Source organism: Squalius cephalus (genome assembly GCF_949319135.1).
Source record: "Squalius cephalus genome assembly, chromosome: 17".
NCBI classification, from domain to species: Eukaryota; Metazoa; Chordata; class Actinopteri; order Cypriniformes; family Leuciscidae; genus Squalius; species Squalius cephalus.
Window position 1 is genome coordinate 3024002 of NC_137138.1, and position 19090 is coordinate 3043091.

General features: G+C 33.7%; 1 long non-coding RNA gene across 3 annotated transcripts in view; it reads left to right on the forward strand.

The window, feature by feature from the left end:
• Positions 1 to 19090, forward strand: part of LOC307144881 — a 46755-nt gene that overhangs the window by 21741 nt on the left and 5924 nt on the right. The window contains exons 1-2 of one of the 3 annotated variants that reach the window (XR_013818841.1): positions 1448 to 1495; positions 17378 to 17462. This is a non-coding gene — a long non-coding RNA (uncharacterized lncRNA). Of the gene's footprint in view, positions 1 to 1447; positions 1496 to 17377; positions 17463 to 19090 lie in introns of those variants that run through there. The other 2 variants (XR_013818840.1, XR_013818842.1) reach the window with 2 other exon arrangements.

Below are 19090 nucleotides of genomic sequence, written 5' to 3' on the forward strand. Positions count from 1 at the left end.
TTTGATTATTATTAAATGATCAGTGCAATAATTCTCCTAATATCATACACCGGTCACAAGCGACATCTTTTTAATCTCTAATTTAATTCTGTAGTTTATTTTTGGGGGGTTAATTTGTGAATATTTGTTAGGTGTTTTCATGAACGCGCTTGTTTTCTTTGAGCATAAATAACACACGAAAATACATTTCTGTTTATTAAAAACAAAGCGTTAAAACACTCATTATGAAGGCTAAAATAAATATGTTCAGTGCTTTTTTAAAATGACACGTTTCATGCAAATTACACGTATAGCTTTTAATAAAGGACAACATGCTTTATTTTTTTAAACGTTGATAAAAAAACGAATTATGCTTTTTCAGTAAGGTAAATATGTATTTTCAATTTACACATTTTTCATGTTAAGTTCTATAATTAAAGCAGTCGTATAATTATTTAAATCCGTATATTATAAATGTACACGTGGACCATATTAAATACGGCCAGTTCAGCATATTCATAAACCTTCGCCGGTCCATCTGAGGTTCATTTCTGTATAATAAACTCTGAATCGAGGTGTTATGTTGCCATTGTGCTCTACAATGTTGTGTAGAATAGAGTGAACTCACAGGCCTGATGATCTGAAGCAGAACTGAGATTGTGTTGTAGATGTTGAGCGCTTTAACAGACTCGAGGTCAGATGGTTTGGTTAAACAGGATGTTGGAAGGCAATGAAACATGTTCAGTAATGTAATAATAAGTGTATGAAAGAGGCTTCAGTTCAGCGTTAGCGGTCAGTGTGGAGCTGCTTTCTGGATCAGGACGGTAGTTCAAATAAAAAGAGTCAACAAAATGAACGATCGGGTTTCAAACCGCATTACTGGAGTCAAGATCAGACGCGATGTTTTTCATTTGAAAGGGTTTTTAGGAATTCGGATCACTACTAGCTGACAGATGAAGCAGGTGTCGTGTGTGAAATCAAACAGTCTGTCTCAAAAACTACACGACACGCCATAAAAAAGGGGAGCAAAAATAGAAGTGGCCCGCCGCCACTTTTAAACTAACCAGAAACATTACTTTCACAGACTGTGATGTCTGTCATCGTAAATGCTGCATTTTTTTTTTATAATTTCATTTTTTTATTAATGTATGTACATTTATAACATTCTTTGTACTATATTAGCTTTACATCAAATTACAAAAGAAAAATAACTAGTTAACTGTTGTGAGGGAGAGTGACATATAGTCGACATCTTATTAATCTCTCTCTATTTTTTCCCCTATTTTTTAAAGTTGTCTCTATTGTGGAGTATTTCTTTTGCTGTTTGAGAAAATGGGAAAACAATAAATATGTTTAATGTATTATCTCATTCACCGTTTACCCAACTAATGGTGAAATGTGAAAAGGGTCAAACATTCTGCGCGCTCGCGATTGGTGAAGTGCCGTTGGAACAGGCGGGATTTTCTCTGTTTGAATTTAAACAAAATGGTGGCGGTTTCCAGAACAGCGCCTACAGGTCAGCATTGTTTTCTAAGTTTAAAGTTACATACAGAACATATAATATTTAGCATTATAATAAATATAAGTAGAAATCATGTTAAAATTGCATGGAGAATTGAATTTTTGTTCTGAAGAAAATGTAAACTAATGTTTGTAGGCCCACCTGCACCACACGCAAAACTGGAATCAGAGTGCTTTACTGTGCCGTTGCTAAGGTGTTGTTATGGAGTTCTGAGTGTTTTTTAGCAAACCCTTCCTGTGGTGTTTTGCTGGATTTCAACTATGGTGTTCTGATCGCCTTTCTAAAGCGTTGATAGTGGGTTTTATCACAACTGGTATGGTGTTTTGAGTAGTTTTTATGCGTTTCCAAATTCCAACCCGTTGCTATGATGCCACGAGTGGATTTAAGTGCATTATTTAACCGTTGCTATGGTGTTCTGAGTTGCTAAACAGCTGTTATGGTCTTATAAGTGGGTTTTAACAAACCGTTTCTATGGTGTTTAGCTGTGTCTTCAACTATGGTGTTCTGAGTGTTTTTTAGCCTTTATAAACCGTTGATACATTCATATACTATGGCAATTCAAAGTGCTTTACATAGAAAGGAATAAAAATAATCACAAAATAGTGTTCTGAGTGGTTTTAGCGCCCGTTGCTATGATGTCCTCCTGAGAGGATGTCATTTAACCGTTGCTATGGTGTTCTGATTTGGGGTTCAGCGCATTGCTACAGTCACTATTGTTGTGTTTTGGGCGGTTGCCAGGGCATTGCTATGCAGTCTGTGTTCGGAATTGTTTTACCGCGTTGCTATGCAGTTACTAAGGTTTTCTGCATGGTTGCCAGGGCGTAGTTAAGTAGTTGCTTATCGGCCTAAGTAAAAAAAAAAAAAAAAAAACCTAAGCTAAATTTGTCCTTTTATTGGTCACCGACCTCATCTTTCAACACGCCATCTTCCCATGTCAGGAGAGAGTCTCTACATGTCTTTCATTCATTCATCACTTAAAAATACATCGCAGACAAGAGCCTCCATCTCTCTTTCTCTCTCTCTCTCCTGTCGTCTGTCCATGTTTCTGTCAGGCACTGATCTCTGGTTGGCTGCCGTCTCTCTGCCTGGCACATTGTTCAGAAACACCACCTCCCCTTGAGTTCCTCCTCGATGGCACTGACGCTGGCCTACGGTTGGCACGGCACTAGCTGAATGTGTGCCGCCTTTTGTTGCCCAGAGAACAGGCTGATCCTGGCACAGACTCGCTCTCCTTTCACAGCCCTCCTCCCCCCCGATGCCCTGGAGTCAACTGGCATCATTCCACCAGACATCAGACCGCCCGCCAGCGCCCGCGTGCCCCCGCATGAGCTGCAATACTGGAGCAGATTCTGCCAGTTATAGGCCTGTGTGTTCTGCTACTACTGCACTGTATGCACTGCGTTTTTTAGGGTTGGGCGATATGGCAGGATTATACCAAATATATCAGGTTTCTTTTTTTTTCCCCAGGAACATCACAATCCTTTTTTTACATTGGTTTTATTATAAGTCACTGAGCACTAATTTGCCTATTTTAAAAAATGTAGCCTAGCCTTATATAAGGTAGCAAAATATAAAAGAAAAAAAGAATGACAAACCATTTAGACCAAAGTAGGGGGCGAAGATAATAACCTTTATTTCACTGTTTTATCTTTGTTATATAAGAGCAAAGAAGCAAATAATTACAAATAATAGGAAAAAAATTACAATATAATATACAAATGAAATAAACAATTGAAAAAAAATTTTTTTAGGGTTGGGCGATATGGCAAAAAAAAGCATCACATTTTTTTTTTTCTTAAAGAAGATCGCGATTTTATCACGATTCTTTTTCATATTGGTTTTATTATAAGTTACTGGGTAGTACAGCAAAACTAATTTGCCGATTTTAAAAATTTCGCCTCATAAGGTACAAAATATGAAAGAAAAAAAGAATGACAGACCATTAGACTAAAGTAGGGGTGGGCGGAGATAAAAACCTTTATTGTTTTATCTTTGTAGCAAAGAAGCAAATTACAAATAATAGGAAAAAAATACAATATAATATACAAATTAAATAAATTGTGTTTTAAAATTTTAGGGTTGGGCGATATGGCAAAAAATATCATATCACGATTTTATTTTTCCAGGAAGATCGCGATTTCAACACAAATCTTTTTCATATTGGTTTTATTATAAGTCACTGAGCAGTGCAGCAAAACTAAATTGCAAATTTTAAAAATGTCACTTTGTATGGTAAGAAAAAAAGAATGACAGACCATTTAGACCAAAGTAGGGGAGGGCGAAGATAACCTTTATTTAATTGTTTTGTCTTTGTAGCAAAGAAGCAAATTACAAATAATAGTAAAAAAAAATACAATATAATATACAAATGAAATAAACAGTGTTTTAAAATGTTCAGCTATAGTATTTAACATTAACATTCAAGAAATCAAATAAACAAATGTAAAATTAAAACACTACACAGACTTCACTCAAACATAATACAATAAATACAAATACATTAATTTAAAATCTGCATAAAATGGGATCAGTGTTATTTATTTATTTTATTAATATTTATATTAATATTAATCTTTACATATGTATTTTTATGTTAGTTTAAGTTTAATTTAAGTACTTAAAGTACACTTTTAATACCCAGATGATGCACTTAATCGACCGGGAAAAAATAAGTGTGGAACGTTGGACACGTCATACACACGACTGTCACAGTTTTAATTACGTAGTGAAGGGGGCGGGGCATCAGACTCTCAGATTCATACACTACATAGTGTATAATTTATCATTTAGGACACACAAATATCCTCTAGGGATGCACCTAATGTTGGCCGATTCCTATAATTCTTTATATTTGAAAGCCGATAACTGATATATTGGCCTATAAATACCGATACCGATATGGTGACCGATATATCGTGCACCCCTACTATCCTCAGAACAGTCCATGATGACTCTGTCGATTAGATCTAATGTTGTTCCAGTTGTGATGCATCTTTACAGGCCGTTGAGATTCAGCTGTCAGTCAGTCAGGTCTGCGGATCGTGAACGAGTCTCAGGTGCTCATTACCATCGCGACAGGTGACTGCTCATTTCAACCACACACACTGATCTCACTTCAGAATCATGTGATCATTCTCACAGGGTCTCACGTCCTGCGTCTAAGCCTGACCTCGCAAACACACGCTCATCATGTGAAGCAGAAGTTTCACAGATGCCTGACAGCATGTTTTTAATCATATGTTTGCACGTTTTCTCAGATTTCTTTGTGCTGATGTAACGCAAATTCTGTTTCTCTTTATATGGACACACACAGGATATTCATTTAAAAGAAAACCAGCGTTTTTTGGATCACATGACAATGAATGTCGAGTTGTTTTGACCAGATGATCTCCTCGTTCGATGTCCATTCTTGACTCGTGGGATGTTTAAAAGTGCAGTGCAGTGTATTCTGGGAAAATCTGAAGAAAGCTTGTGATTGGCTTAGGAATTCGATGAGCACAAACCATTTGTAATTTTACTGAAAGTCAGAAAAGTTGATGATATCGAGAGATGATCATCCATTATTGTCTATAATAGTCAAGTCACCTTTATTTTTATAACGCTTTATATAATTATGTAAAAGAATATGTAAGAATTACTGCAGTTAAAAATGTCTCCACAAATATAATGATAAAGTGATTCGGATAGAAGAACATTTATTTGAAATGACTAGGCCTAAATCAACAAGTTTTGTATGTGGGTTTCATTTCGCCTAAATAAAGTGATATTTTTCCAGTTTTATTCTCTCATTCTCTCATGTTTATTGTAGCGATGCACCAATATGAAAATTTAGCCCGATAACCGATAATATTTGAAAGCCGATATATCGGCCGATAAATCTAAATCCAAATTTTTCTATAATTTTTGAGAGCCTGATTACAAAAACTATAGTCTCATCATTAAAATCCACGTCTCAAGCACACAATTATAATGTTCTCATTATGATTTTATGTAACCGATATGACAGATTGCGCTGCACATGTTGCACATGTTGCACTGAACTGTATTTTCCTTTTTTTAAGTGATTCCAATCATATTTCAAGCAATTCAAACCCATCATGATGAACAGTGCACATCTGAAGTGTCTCAGCTGAAGGAAATAATACATTATTTATCGGCTTTAACCGATATATTTAACATATATCGGCGGATACCGATATGGTTACCGATATATCGTGCATCTAGTTTATTGAGCAGTTTTCTTTGTGGGGACCGTTGGCTGATGTCTGTATATCTTTCCGTCAGTTCGTTTATTCATTGATTCTTTGCTGTTTTGTTGTGCATCTGCTCTTCTCTGTGGTCAGTTCTGATTTTAAATCTGTCGTTGTGACGTCTAGAGTGAACCCGGTCTCACGTAGAGCGTTAGTTGTGTCTAGTGAAGTGGAAGAGGACAGAACATGTCATTTTAAACCCGTGGATATGAAGAGAAACGCACAGATCTGGGATATCAGCGGCGTGTGTTATTAAGGCTGTCAGCGCTGGCATATGGCAGGCGCTTTGACGCTGAGCTTTTGTGTGTCTTTCATATGGATTCTGTGCGCTCTCTTCACATATGTTACAGCATCTTAAGACACATCACACCTGAACTAAAAAAAACACACAGACAAGAGTGTGGAACTTGACAATCTGTGGTACAGGACGGTTTGAAAAGGCTCTGACTCAATCATGCTTTAAAACTCTTTAAATTGACTCTCACTTGTCTAATTATGTAGAATTTAGGTTTTAGAATCTGTTTTGAATGCAATTAAATGCCTTAAAATTCTTACTAATTTGTAAGTTGGATAAAAAATTATTTTTTTAGTTTTTATTTTGTTGTGCTTTTGTCATTTTTAGATATATTTTTTTAAATATTGCTTTTTTATTGCAATTTTAGTTATAGGCCGCTAGTTTTTTACCTAAATTTATTTCAGTTTATTGACACAACAACATTTCTAATTTTAGTTTAGTTTAAGCTTTTCAAGTAATATTAATATTTTATTTTATTTCAGCTTTATTTCAATTAACAGATGTTTTAAAGTTATAGTTTTTAGCTAAATTTATTTGTTTATTGCCAATACAACATTTCTAATTTTCATTTAGTTTAAGCATTTCTACTAATATTTATATTTTATTTTATTTTATTTCAGCTTTATTTCAATTAACAGATGTTTTAGTTTTAGTTAACGATAATAACCCTGCTCATTAGCAGTCTTTTTGTGGTTTAATATTCACTGACACTATTCCAAATCACAACTTGATTAAGTGTCCAGCCCTGCATTGGATTTAATTAGTTAATTTGCCAAATTCCATCACTAAATTCTATTTTTATGACTGGATTCTGTCTGATTGAAGAAATCAGCGTTTTATGCATGAAACGAACGTTTTTTAAGTCGTTATTCATGTCAGGTTTGATGGTCTAGAGCTTCACAATCCTCCTTTAGTTTTTTGTGCTTCACTTGTGCACATGTTGGAAACAACGTTAATGATTTTTACATTACAAAATTGACTCGTGTGCAAAAAGCTCATCTTTGCACTGAATAAATCTGCATTTTTGAGTCTAGCCTAATATTCTCTGATACGTTTGACCAAGAGCCGTGTTTCTGTTCTGGAAAACTAGAAGGTTATTCAGTGAGAGATTCTCTCATGTGGAGAGACATTTAGGTCACAATAAAAAAAGATCTTTGTCGTGTTTGCAGGACCGTTCGTCCCAGCTGTAGTGTGTGTGTGTGTGTGTGTGTGTGTGTGTGTGGAGGAAGAGGAGTTCTACCCCTGCGGCACAGAAATTGCCATGTCATAATTTATGACTTAAAAAGCATAAATGTTTCAGCATGCAGCAAGAGGCGGCGCATTCTGTTTGAGGCAATCATTTCCTTAGTGAATGATTTATATGTGTCATATCAAAGTTTTATAGGATAAACAGTAACATCAACACTGTGCCGGAGACCTGCAGGAATTCAGCCTTCCAACTTTCACATCCAAGCGCCGCTCGCGTTACAGGGAAACACACAGTTTAGCACGGACTCGACGGAGAATCAAACACCGGCGCTGGGAATTTAACACGTTTCTGTCTGCGATCATTGAAATGTCTTTCCCTGTGTATTTGAACAGGTGTAAAATTATTAGAGGTGATAACGATAACAAAAATAATGCAACTATTTCAACTTTTATAATCGCTAGGACCAGTTTCTCAATGCTATGTCACTTTTAAAACTTGAACTCAACAGCAGTTTATGTGAGCTAAACTGAGGATCATTGATCATTTCCTCGCACAAAATGCATTCAATGACTAGGCCTATATCTTTCAAATTACTTGAATTCATTTCTCTCTCAGACACAAATATCGACATTTTGCACAATTTTTCGGAGCGAGTTTTCTAACACACAATATTTAATGTTTTCAAATAAAAGAAAATCTCAAGATATAACGTAAGCTTGTGTATATTTGTTAATCATAAACTTTTAAAGTTTTTAACTAAAGTTTTAAATCGCTTCACTTCAGAAGGCCTTTATTTTTTGAAGGCCTTTTATGATGTATGATGCACTTTTATGATGGATAGATGCACTTTTATGATGATAGATGCACTTTTATCATGGATAGATGCACTTTTATCATGGATAGATGCACTTTTATGATGGATAGATGCACTTTTATGATGGATAGATGCACTTTTATTGTGGATAGATGCACTTTTATGATGGATAGATGCACTTTTATCATGGATAGATGCCCTTTTATGATGGATAGATGCACTTTTATGATGGATAGATGCACTTTTATTGTGGATAGATGCACTTTTATCATGGATAGATAAATTTTTATCATGGATAGATGCACTTTTATGATATAGCCTATAGATGCACTTTTATCATGGATAGATGCACTTTTATGATGGATAGATGCACTTTTATGATGGATAGATGCACTTTTATCTTGTTAGATGCACTTTTATGATATATAGATGCACTTTTATGATGGACAGATGCACTTTTATGATGGATAGATGCACTTTTGATATATAGATGCACTTTTATGATGATAGATGCACTTTTATCATGGATAGATGCACTTTTATCATGGATAGATGCACTTTTATCATGGATAGATGCACTTTTATGATGGATAGATGCACTTTTATGATGATAGATGCACTTTTATCATGGATAGATGCACTTTTATCATGGATAGATGCACTTTTATGATGGACAGATGCACTTTTATGATGGATAGATGCACTTTTATGATGGATAGATGCACTTTTATTGTGGATAGATGCACTTTTATGATGGATAGATGCACTTTTATCATGGATAGATGCCCTTTTATGATGGATAGATGCACTTTTATGATGGATAGATGCACTTTTATTGTGGATAGATGCACTTTTATCATGGATAGATACATTTTTATCATGGATAGATGCACTTTTATGATATAGCCTATAGATGCACTTTTATCATGGATAGATGCACTTTTATGATGGATAGATGCACTTTTATGATGGATAGATGCACTTTTATCTTGTTAGATGCACTTTTATGATATATAGATGCACTTTTATGATGGACAGATGCACTTTTATGATGGATAGATGCACTTTTGATATATAGATGCACTTTTATGATGATAGATGCACTTTTATGATGGATAGATGCACTTTTATCATGGATAGATGCCCTTTTATGATGGATAGATGCACTTTTATGATGGATAGATGCACTTTTATTGTGGATAGATGCACTTTTATCATGGATAGATGCATTTTTATCATGGATAGATGCACTTTTATGATATAGCCTATAGATGCACTTTTATCATGGATAGATGCACTTTTACCATGGATAGATGCACTTTTATGATGGATAGATGCACTTTTATCTTGTTAGATGCACTTTTATGATATATAGATGCACTTTTATGATGGACAGATGCACTTTTATGATGGATAGATGCACTTTTGATATATAGATGCACTTTTATGATGATAGATGCACTTTTATCATGGATAGATGCACTTTTATGATGATAGATGCACTTTTATGATATATAGATGCACTTTTATGATGGATAGATGCACTTTTATCATGGATAGATGCACTTTTATGATTTATAGATGCACTATGATATATAGATGCACTTTTATCATGGATAGATGCACTTTTATCATGGATAGATGCACTTTTATCGTTGATAGATGCACTTTTATGATATATAGATGCACTTTTATGATGGATATGCACTTTTATCATGGATAGATGCACTTTTATCATGGATAGATGCACTTTTATGATATAAAGATGCACTTTTATCATGGATAGATGCACTTTTATGATATATAGATGCACTTTTATGATGGATATGCACTTTTATCATGGATAGATGCACTTTTATCATGGATAGATGCACTTTTATGATATAAAGATGCACTTTTATCATGGATAGATGCACTTTTATCATGGATAAATGCACTTTTATCATGGATAGATGCACTTTTATGATGGATAGCCTATGCACTTTTATCATGGATAGATGCACTTTTATCATGGATAGATGCACTTTTATGATGATAGATGCACTTTTATCATGGATAGATGCATTTTTATCATGGATAGATGCACTTTTATGATATAGCCTATAGATGCACTTTTATCATGGATAGATGCACTTTTATGATGGATAGATGCACTTTTATGATGGATAGATGCACTTTTATCTTGTTAGATGCACTTTTATGATATATAGATGCACTTTTATGATGGACAGATGCACTTTTATGATGGATAGATGCACTTTTGATATATAGATGCACTTTTATGATGATAGATGCACTTTTATCATGGATAGATGCACTTTTATGATGATAGATGCACTTTTATGATATATAGATGCACTTTTATGATGGATAGATGCACTTTTATCATGGATAGATGCACTTTTATGATTTATAGATGCACTATGATATATAGATGCACTTTTATCATGGATAGATGCACTTTTATCATGGATAGATGCACTTTTATCATTGATAGATGCACTTTTATGATGGATAGATGCACTTTTATGATATATAGATGCACTTTTATGATGGGTATGCACTTTTATCATGGATAGATGCACTTTTATCATGAATAGATGCACTTTTATGATATAAAGATGCACTTTTATCATGGATAGATGCACTTTTATGATATATAGATGCACTTTTATGATGGATATGCACTTTTATCATGGATAGATGCACTTTTATCATGGATAGATGCACTTTTATGATATAAAGATGCACTTTTATCATGGATAGATGCACTTTTATCATGGATAAATGCACTTTTATCATGGATAGATGCACTTTTATGATGGATAGCCTATGCACTTTTATCATGGATAGATGCACTTTTATCATGGATAGATGCACTTTTATGATGGATAGATGCACTTTTATGATGATAGATGCACTTTTATCATGGATAGATGCATTTTTATCATGGATAGATGCACTTTTATGATATAGCCTATAGATGCACTTTTATCATGGATAGATGCACTTTTATGATGGATAGATGCACTTTTATCATGGATAGATGCACTTTTATGATATATAGATGCACTTTTATGATGGATATGCACTTTTATCATGGATAGATGCACTTTTATCATGGATAGATGCACTTTTATGATATAAAGATGCACTTTTATCATGGATAGATGCACTTTTATCATGGATAAATGCACTTTTATCATGGATAGATGCACTTTTATGATGGATAGCCTATGCACTTTTATCATGGATAGATGCACTTTTATCATGGATAGATGCACTTTTATGATGGATAGATGCACTTTTATGATGATAGATGCACTTTTATCATGGATAGATGCATTTTTATCATGGATAGATGCACTTTTATGATATAGCCTATAGATGCACTTTTATCATGGATAGATGCACTTTTATGATGGATAGATGCACTTTTATCATGGATAGATGCACTTTTATGATATATAGATGCACTTTTATGATGGATATGCACTTTTATCATGGATAGATGCACTTTTATCATGGATAGATGCACTTTTATGATATATAGATGCACTTTTATGATGGATATGCACTTTTATCATGGATAAATGCACTTTTATCATGGATAGATGCACTTTTATGATGGATAGCCTATGCACTTTTATCATGGATAGATGCACTTTTATCATGGATAGATGCACTTTTATGATGGATAGATGCACTTTTATGATGATAGATGCACTTTTATCATGGATAGATGCACTTTTATCATGGATAGATGCACTTTTATCATGGATAGATGCACTTTTATCATGGATAGATGCACTTTTATGATGGATAGATGCACTTTTATCATGGATAGATGCACTTTTATCATGGATAGATGCACTTTTATGATGGATAGATGCACTTTTATCATGGATAGATGCACTTTTATCATGGATAGATGCACTTTTATGATGGATAGATGCACTTTTATAATGGATAGATGCACTTTTATGATGGATAGATGCACTTTTATCATGGATAGAAGCACTTTTATGATGGATAGATTTTCTCCAGCTATTCACTGCCATTATAAAGCTTGGAAGAGCCAGGACATTTTTTAATATAGCTCCAATTGTATTCGTCTGAAAGAATAATGTCATATACACTGACTTGAGGGTGAGTAAATCATGGGCTAATTTTCATTTTTGGGTGAACAATCCCTTTAAGGGATTAAATGCTTAAGTTTTTAGCTCTCTCTTTTTTGCCCTTGCAGTGTTTGTGTTCTTCTCTGCCACTTCCTGTGTGATTATCATTATTATTTAGGAGTCTTGTGTTTTGATTGAATTATGTTGATTAGTCTTTAGGTTTTGCTCAATAGTCTTGTTTATTGTGAGTATATAAGTAAGGTTTGTCATGCCTTAATGTGTTGGTTAAATTCAACTCTAATGTTAGCAAATGAAAGCGTATTACAAAGTGTTACCTTTGTGTGTGATTGAATGTGTCAGTGAAGAAGTTTCAGACACATGGCACCATTAATTCAACACCAGCTTTAATCGTCTAACTCTCATTGACTCTTTTCCTGATTAGAATTGCTATTTTCCTGTTAAATGTGAAATGAAAGGTAAGATCTGGGTCTGATATGGTGCCAGGCCCTGTGTGTGGCCGACCTGTCGTCTGAGGGCAGGAATCTAATTGATTTTATAAGATTTTTGCTTTACAGGTTTTCCTTTTTTTCCCCCCAACTGCAAATGAAATGTAATTTTGAATGAATAATGCATCTTCCCTAAAGGCTTCCAAATATTTAAAAGCGTGCAAGGGGGGAAAAAAGAGCACCAAAGCGTTTACGTGACACCGGAAATTGGCAACGCATCCATCAACACACACAGACGCCAGCACACACAGGGGTATCAGTGTGTTGTGCGTGATGGGTAGACGTCTGCAGGGGGCATTTTACAAAGCATTCTGGGATCTCAGACGCACGCAGAGAGGACACTACACTCGTTACAGCTCATTAAAGAGCTTACGATGATTATTTTAACAGTGTGGGAGTCTGTGACCATGATTTTGTTGAATATCTATCAGACGGATTATGGCTAATATTTTATTGCCATGAGTATCATGCTGATTCTTTATCTTATAAAGCTGATTGACTGAACACATGCTAAGCTCTATACCTGCAATTTAGGTTTTACTAGCAAACCTCAAGCACTAAGTAGTATTAAAGTTCAGCGTCCTGCGGCGTGAATGAGGGAAACGTTAAATCAGACGCTTGCCTTATAGAGGTACAGTTTATTTTCACCAGGGTTTTGGGGCCTTGATAAAGGCTTGTTGCCGAAACGTTAGTAAAAAACTTATGTGTTCAGTTATATTTGTTTTATTGTAAGTTTTAATGGATTTTTTTTTTTTTTTTTTTTTTAAATACTTGATTCTGATTGGTTAAGCAACATATTTTTGAATAATGATGCTAGATTGTATATTTGTATATTTGACTTTTTATCTCACAATTCTTTCTGACTTTTTTGAGTTTATCTTGCAAGTTGCAATTCTAACTTTTGTTGTATTGCAAGTTTTTTTCGTCACATTTTCAAGTTTATATCAGACTTTTTTTTTTTCTCTCAGAATTGTGAGTTTATATCACAATTTGAGAAAAAGTCAGAATTGTCAAATATAAACTTGTTGCAAGATTAAAGTGTCTGAATTGTGAGAGAAAAAGTTGCAATTACCTTTCTATTTACTTTATTCTATGCGGAAACAAGCTTCCATATATTTGTCTCTTGCTGACTAATGAAAATGGCATTGGAGATCTTCATAGGAGAGAGTTCACCCTAAAATGTAAATTATCATCCTGTTTGACATAAGATATTTAGAAAAATGTCTCCTTTATTTTTTTATTTTTATTTTTTTGTCCATACAGTGAAAGTCAATGGGGTCCAATCAATGTTGTTTAGACCCCAAAGATCTTAAAAATAGCTGCTTTTGTGTTGCACAGAATAAAGAAAGATATTTTGGTTCGGAACGAGTAAATTTACATTTTATTCATTTTAAAACATGTAATGAACTTAAATGTTTTAATACTGTAGATGTCTGGAGTCTCCAGTTAAAGTAAGAAAAGGAAAACATTGCATTTAGAAGAACAAGTGGTAATCAATAAGAAACACTAAGAGTCTAATGAGAGACAACTTGAAACAGAGACATAAATGTTACATCTTAGCTAAATGGTTTACTAGTATTAAAATAAGCAAAATATATGTGTAGCTCTTTTCACAATAATCATGGTTTCAAAGCAGCTTTACAGAAAATCGTTTATAATATCTTAATGTCTTCATGCCTTGATTAGAGCTGAGCGATAACGTTACAATTTGCAACGTTGTACAGAGTTTTATTAATATTTTGAGTTGGCTTTTATTTTCATGTTAAATTTGGTTTAATTTTTTATGTGCTTTTGTCATTTGAGTGTTTAAAAAAAAAAAAAAATTTAAATATAAATATTGCTATTTAGGGTTTATTTTTCAGTTTTAGTTAGTTTTTATTTATTTATTTCCTGATAATAATTTTAGTACTTCAACTTCAACTTTTTTTCAGTTTATAAGCCAAAGCAACATTTCAAGTTTTTGTTTAGTTGAATATTTCAAACTAATATTTGGATTTGGATTTCATTTCAGCTATCTTTCTTTTAACAGAAATATTTGTAATAGTTTTAGTTAGCAGTATAAACCCTGGACTTGGACATGCTTATTATATATTTTTCTTAGTGGAAGCTTAAAAATTGTCAACTCGAATCAGTATTTCTTTATAAAAAATGTATTACATTTATTTTGTATCTAGCTGTGTAAGTAAATATACAGTCCGAGTGTAGTGTGTGATAATAGCTGACTGACTGTACATCGTCCATTACTTATTTTGAAGCATATATTGATTTAGAAATGCATTTAATAAGACAGAGAAGATCCTTCATAAAAGATCCAGTTTTCTTTGTTCCCTGAAGAAAAGCAAAGATGAGCATTTTTCTCTGATCCCGAGAGCGAGGGGCCACTCTGGCAATCTGGAGCAAATATCTGATTAACATTCAGCCGTACTTTATCTCAACAGAATACATCATCACGTTTGGCACCGGACCCAATCAGACCATTGAGAAGCTTCACGAGCCAGATTTATTCAAGCGCTGCCAGAAACGCAACTCTGATTGGTCCTCCATTTAGAACATGCCGACCCACAATGCATTCTGTCCTTGTTCCGTTCTACAATTCAATCTGAATCAAAATCAACTTCCTGTGTTTCTTTATTACAGTGACAATTAAGGGAAATGAGCCCTTCCTGTCCAACAACTCATTCTCATGGAAAGTAAGATAAAATCCATAAATATCCTCAACACATAACAAGTGGGTTACACTTCACAATTAGGTCTCATTTGTGAACATTGGTTAACATGCTGAAAAACTGGTGTAGGATTTACTTTGAAACAACTCAGAAATTACTAGTAAATTTCACAAATAATTACAAAGAAACGGCAAGTTTTACAGTGCATGAGCTAACAATAAAAAATACTTCTAAAGCATGTATTAATATTAGTTAATGCTAATTCCAACATTTACTAATAAATTCAGAATCAAAAGTTGCATCTGTTAATATTACGTTAACATGAACTAACAATGAACAGTTGTATTTTATTAACTGGAGTTAAAGATTAAAAAACACTGTGACAAATGTGTTTTATTATAACGGGAGTGTAACAATGTTAAAGGCATATAAATAAACAAAGAACAAAATGAAAATAAAGTGGTGGCCAATCAAAAATATATATATTTTAAATAAAATGTACTTTTTATTAAAAATAGAAAGTTCAATTAGAAAATAAAAATTAAAAATAGGAGCAAAAATAAAATTATTTTATAAAATAAAATATAAATATTAGTTGAAATGTTCAACAAAATTTTTTTAAATGTTGCCTTGCCAATAAACTGAAAAAAGTTGAAGTTGAAGTACTAAAATTATAGCAGCAAATCAGGGACGATTGCCGCATAAACTAAAATAAAGCACGAAACAAAGTCCAGGCCTGGTCCTCTCTCTTCCTTCACTGTCGTCACTCCTCCTGTTATCCTTCCAGAGCTCCTCCGTGGGACTCGGGGCCGGTGTGGCGGTCAGACGCTCATTAGCGTTCGCTCCGTTCCCACGGCTCTTGGCCCCGCCCTGCTCGCCACAGGGAGTTTTTGTGAGAGTGCAGAGTTCAGTGATTGACAGCCTTAAGAGGCATCACACTACACTTCTCGTTCCCTTTACTTACATTCATACGCATGCGAATACGTCAGACTGCAAACACAAGCTCATGCAAAAGTTTTCACTGTGTTCCAAAGTTCAAGTTTGGTGAACTCTGACCTGCGAATTCGCATCACGTGAAGACGTGTGACCAGTAGAAGGAAGATACGTCATGGTGTGACCTCTTTCCTGCTTTAAAAGAAAGATATTTTTGCACTAAAGACGAGTAGACTGTATATTTTTTACATTTTTGGATAAGATGTATAACTATTTTTTTGAATGTTGAATTTGTTTATATTAAAAATAGTTTATTTCAGTGGAGTGACATAGGAAGGAAGAAAGAAAGAAAGATAGAAAAAAAATGGGAAGTAAGAAAGGAAGGAAGTAAGTGAGGAGGAAGAAATGGAAGGAAGTAATGAGAAGGAAGTAAGGAAAAAAGATGGAAAGGAAGGAAGTAAGTAAGGAGAAGGAAGTAAGGAAGGAAGAAAGGATGGAAGGAAGTAAGGAAAGGAAGGAAGGAGGAAAGGAAGGAAAAAGATGGGAAGCAAGGAAAAAAGATGGGAAGAAGGGAAGGGGAAGGAAGGAAAAAAAGCTAATGAAACCTTATGGAAACTAATGGAACTACACTGATTTCTTCCCAAGTATTTTGGTCTTGTTTTCCAGCTCAAATATCTAAAAAATTCTTAAATCAAGATGCATTTACTGGAGAAGCAAAATGACTGAAGATATTAATTCTTGTTTTCTGAAAAAGTATCAAAATAAAGTGAGTTTGAGCTTAAAACGAGAACAAATATCTGCAAATGGGCTCAGAAAAATAAACTTAATCTAAAGAAAAAACAATTATTTCATTAAATTATTTGTATATTAATATTTAATCATATTTAATTACATTTTTTTTCCTTTTTTTTTTCTTGATTTATTATATAAATTCTTGTTCAATTTAACTTTTCCAGTAAATGTTGATTTATGAATGTTTAGATATTTGTGCTGGAAAACGACAAAAATACTGTATAAGAAATATTTTTTTGCAGTGTCCAGGAACCGTATTGTAAAGTGTCTGTCTAATATAACTGATTTTAGGACAGTTTTCCTGTGATTTCAGGCTGTAAATGCGTCTTTCACGATGTCAGGATTGGATGTCTGCGAGTCATGTGACTGAACGGCTCGTGATCTCTCCTTCACATGAGGTCAGTGTCTCTCTGGCCGTTAAATGACTGCAGTGTCGCGAGTGTGTGTTCGCTTCATTTACTGTTGTCCAAACATCTGTCTGTCTCGCTCTCTCTCCCTGCAGGTTTGTGTTTATGGCATTAGTGCTGTCTCACATGGCTGTACTTCACAAGGAGGATATGTGTAATTATATTAAACATGCTCCATCTACTAACGCCCCGCTCAACACACACACACACACACACACACACACACACATGCTTTCTGCACTGCCTGGATAAGCAAATCTCTCTCTCTCTCTCTCTCTCTGTCTGTGTCTCTCGCCCCCGCCACATCTCTGCACCCTCTGAATTCTCGTCACGGTCGTTAAGGGAAATTATATTTACTGTATGTTTGTTCATCTGTGAGTTCTCTTTATTTTCTAATGTGAACTATCAAGTGCAACACTGCTCATCCACTTCTTCAGCGGCCTTGCTTATACGGATTGTATTTTTCCCATTGGGATTTTTATAAAGTCTTTGTTAAAGAGTTTTAAGCCATGAAACAACCAGCAAATCGCAAACTTTGTTTTTAAGCAGGAAGTATTTAAGATACAACGACTTTATTGAGGGAAAGAACTGCAGTGACATAAATATAAAACTACAGGGAAATATAAAAATATTGATTTAAAGATATATATATATAGGCAAGGCAGGCTAGTTTATTTATATAGCACATTTCATACACAATGGCAATTCAAAGTGCTTTACATAGAAGAAATTAAAATAATAAAAGAAATAGAATAATTAAAACAGTTTAAAAAAATAAAATAAAATACAGTACAAACAGTCGGACGAACATTGGCACAGTGCTCATATATATATATATATATATTATATATATATATATATATATATATATATATATATATATACACACACATATATTACACATATATACACACACACACACATATATATATATATTATATATATATATATATATATATATATATATATATAATATATAAAATACTTAATTTAATAGCTGCTTTTAAAAAAAAATCTGTAAAATGAACAATATATAGGTTTCTGTGTTCTTGTGTACAAAAGTGTCATATTCAGTATTATTATCAAATTAATTTTATCAACATAATTTGAGATCTCAGGGGTTGCTTTTATAAAATAGTTTTACTTGATATACTTTTTATCAATAGTTTGTTAAAACTGTGAAACTTACACAGATGTTTGGGAACCTCACTGAATTCTGGACATACGATAAAAAACATAAACCTATGAAAAATATTTTAATAACTCAAATCTTTGCTCTTCCATAGATTCATACATTCAGAAACGTACCCCTGATTTTTAAATACAGTCCCAGTGTTTTTGTAGTATCAGTGTTTTTATATTGTCTTCATTTTCATTTTAGTTCTGTCTATAATTTTATTAAGTTTTAGTTTGTTTAGTACTTCAGCTTAAACTAACATTGCTTTAGCATAGCTGAAATAAAAGTTTACATTTATTTGATTGCAGCAAGTAATGCAAATGTTTGTATGGTTTCAGCTTTAGTTAACGATAATAACCCTGTTTCATCTGTCTAATGTCTGCAGATGCACAATATTTTATGCTGCGATTAACGGATAATTAGAATGTGGCAAGACCTGAAA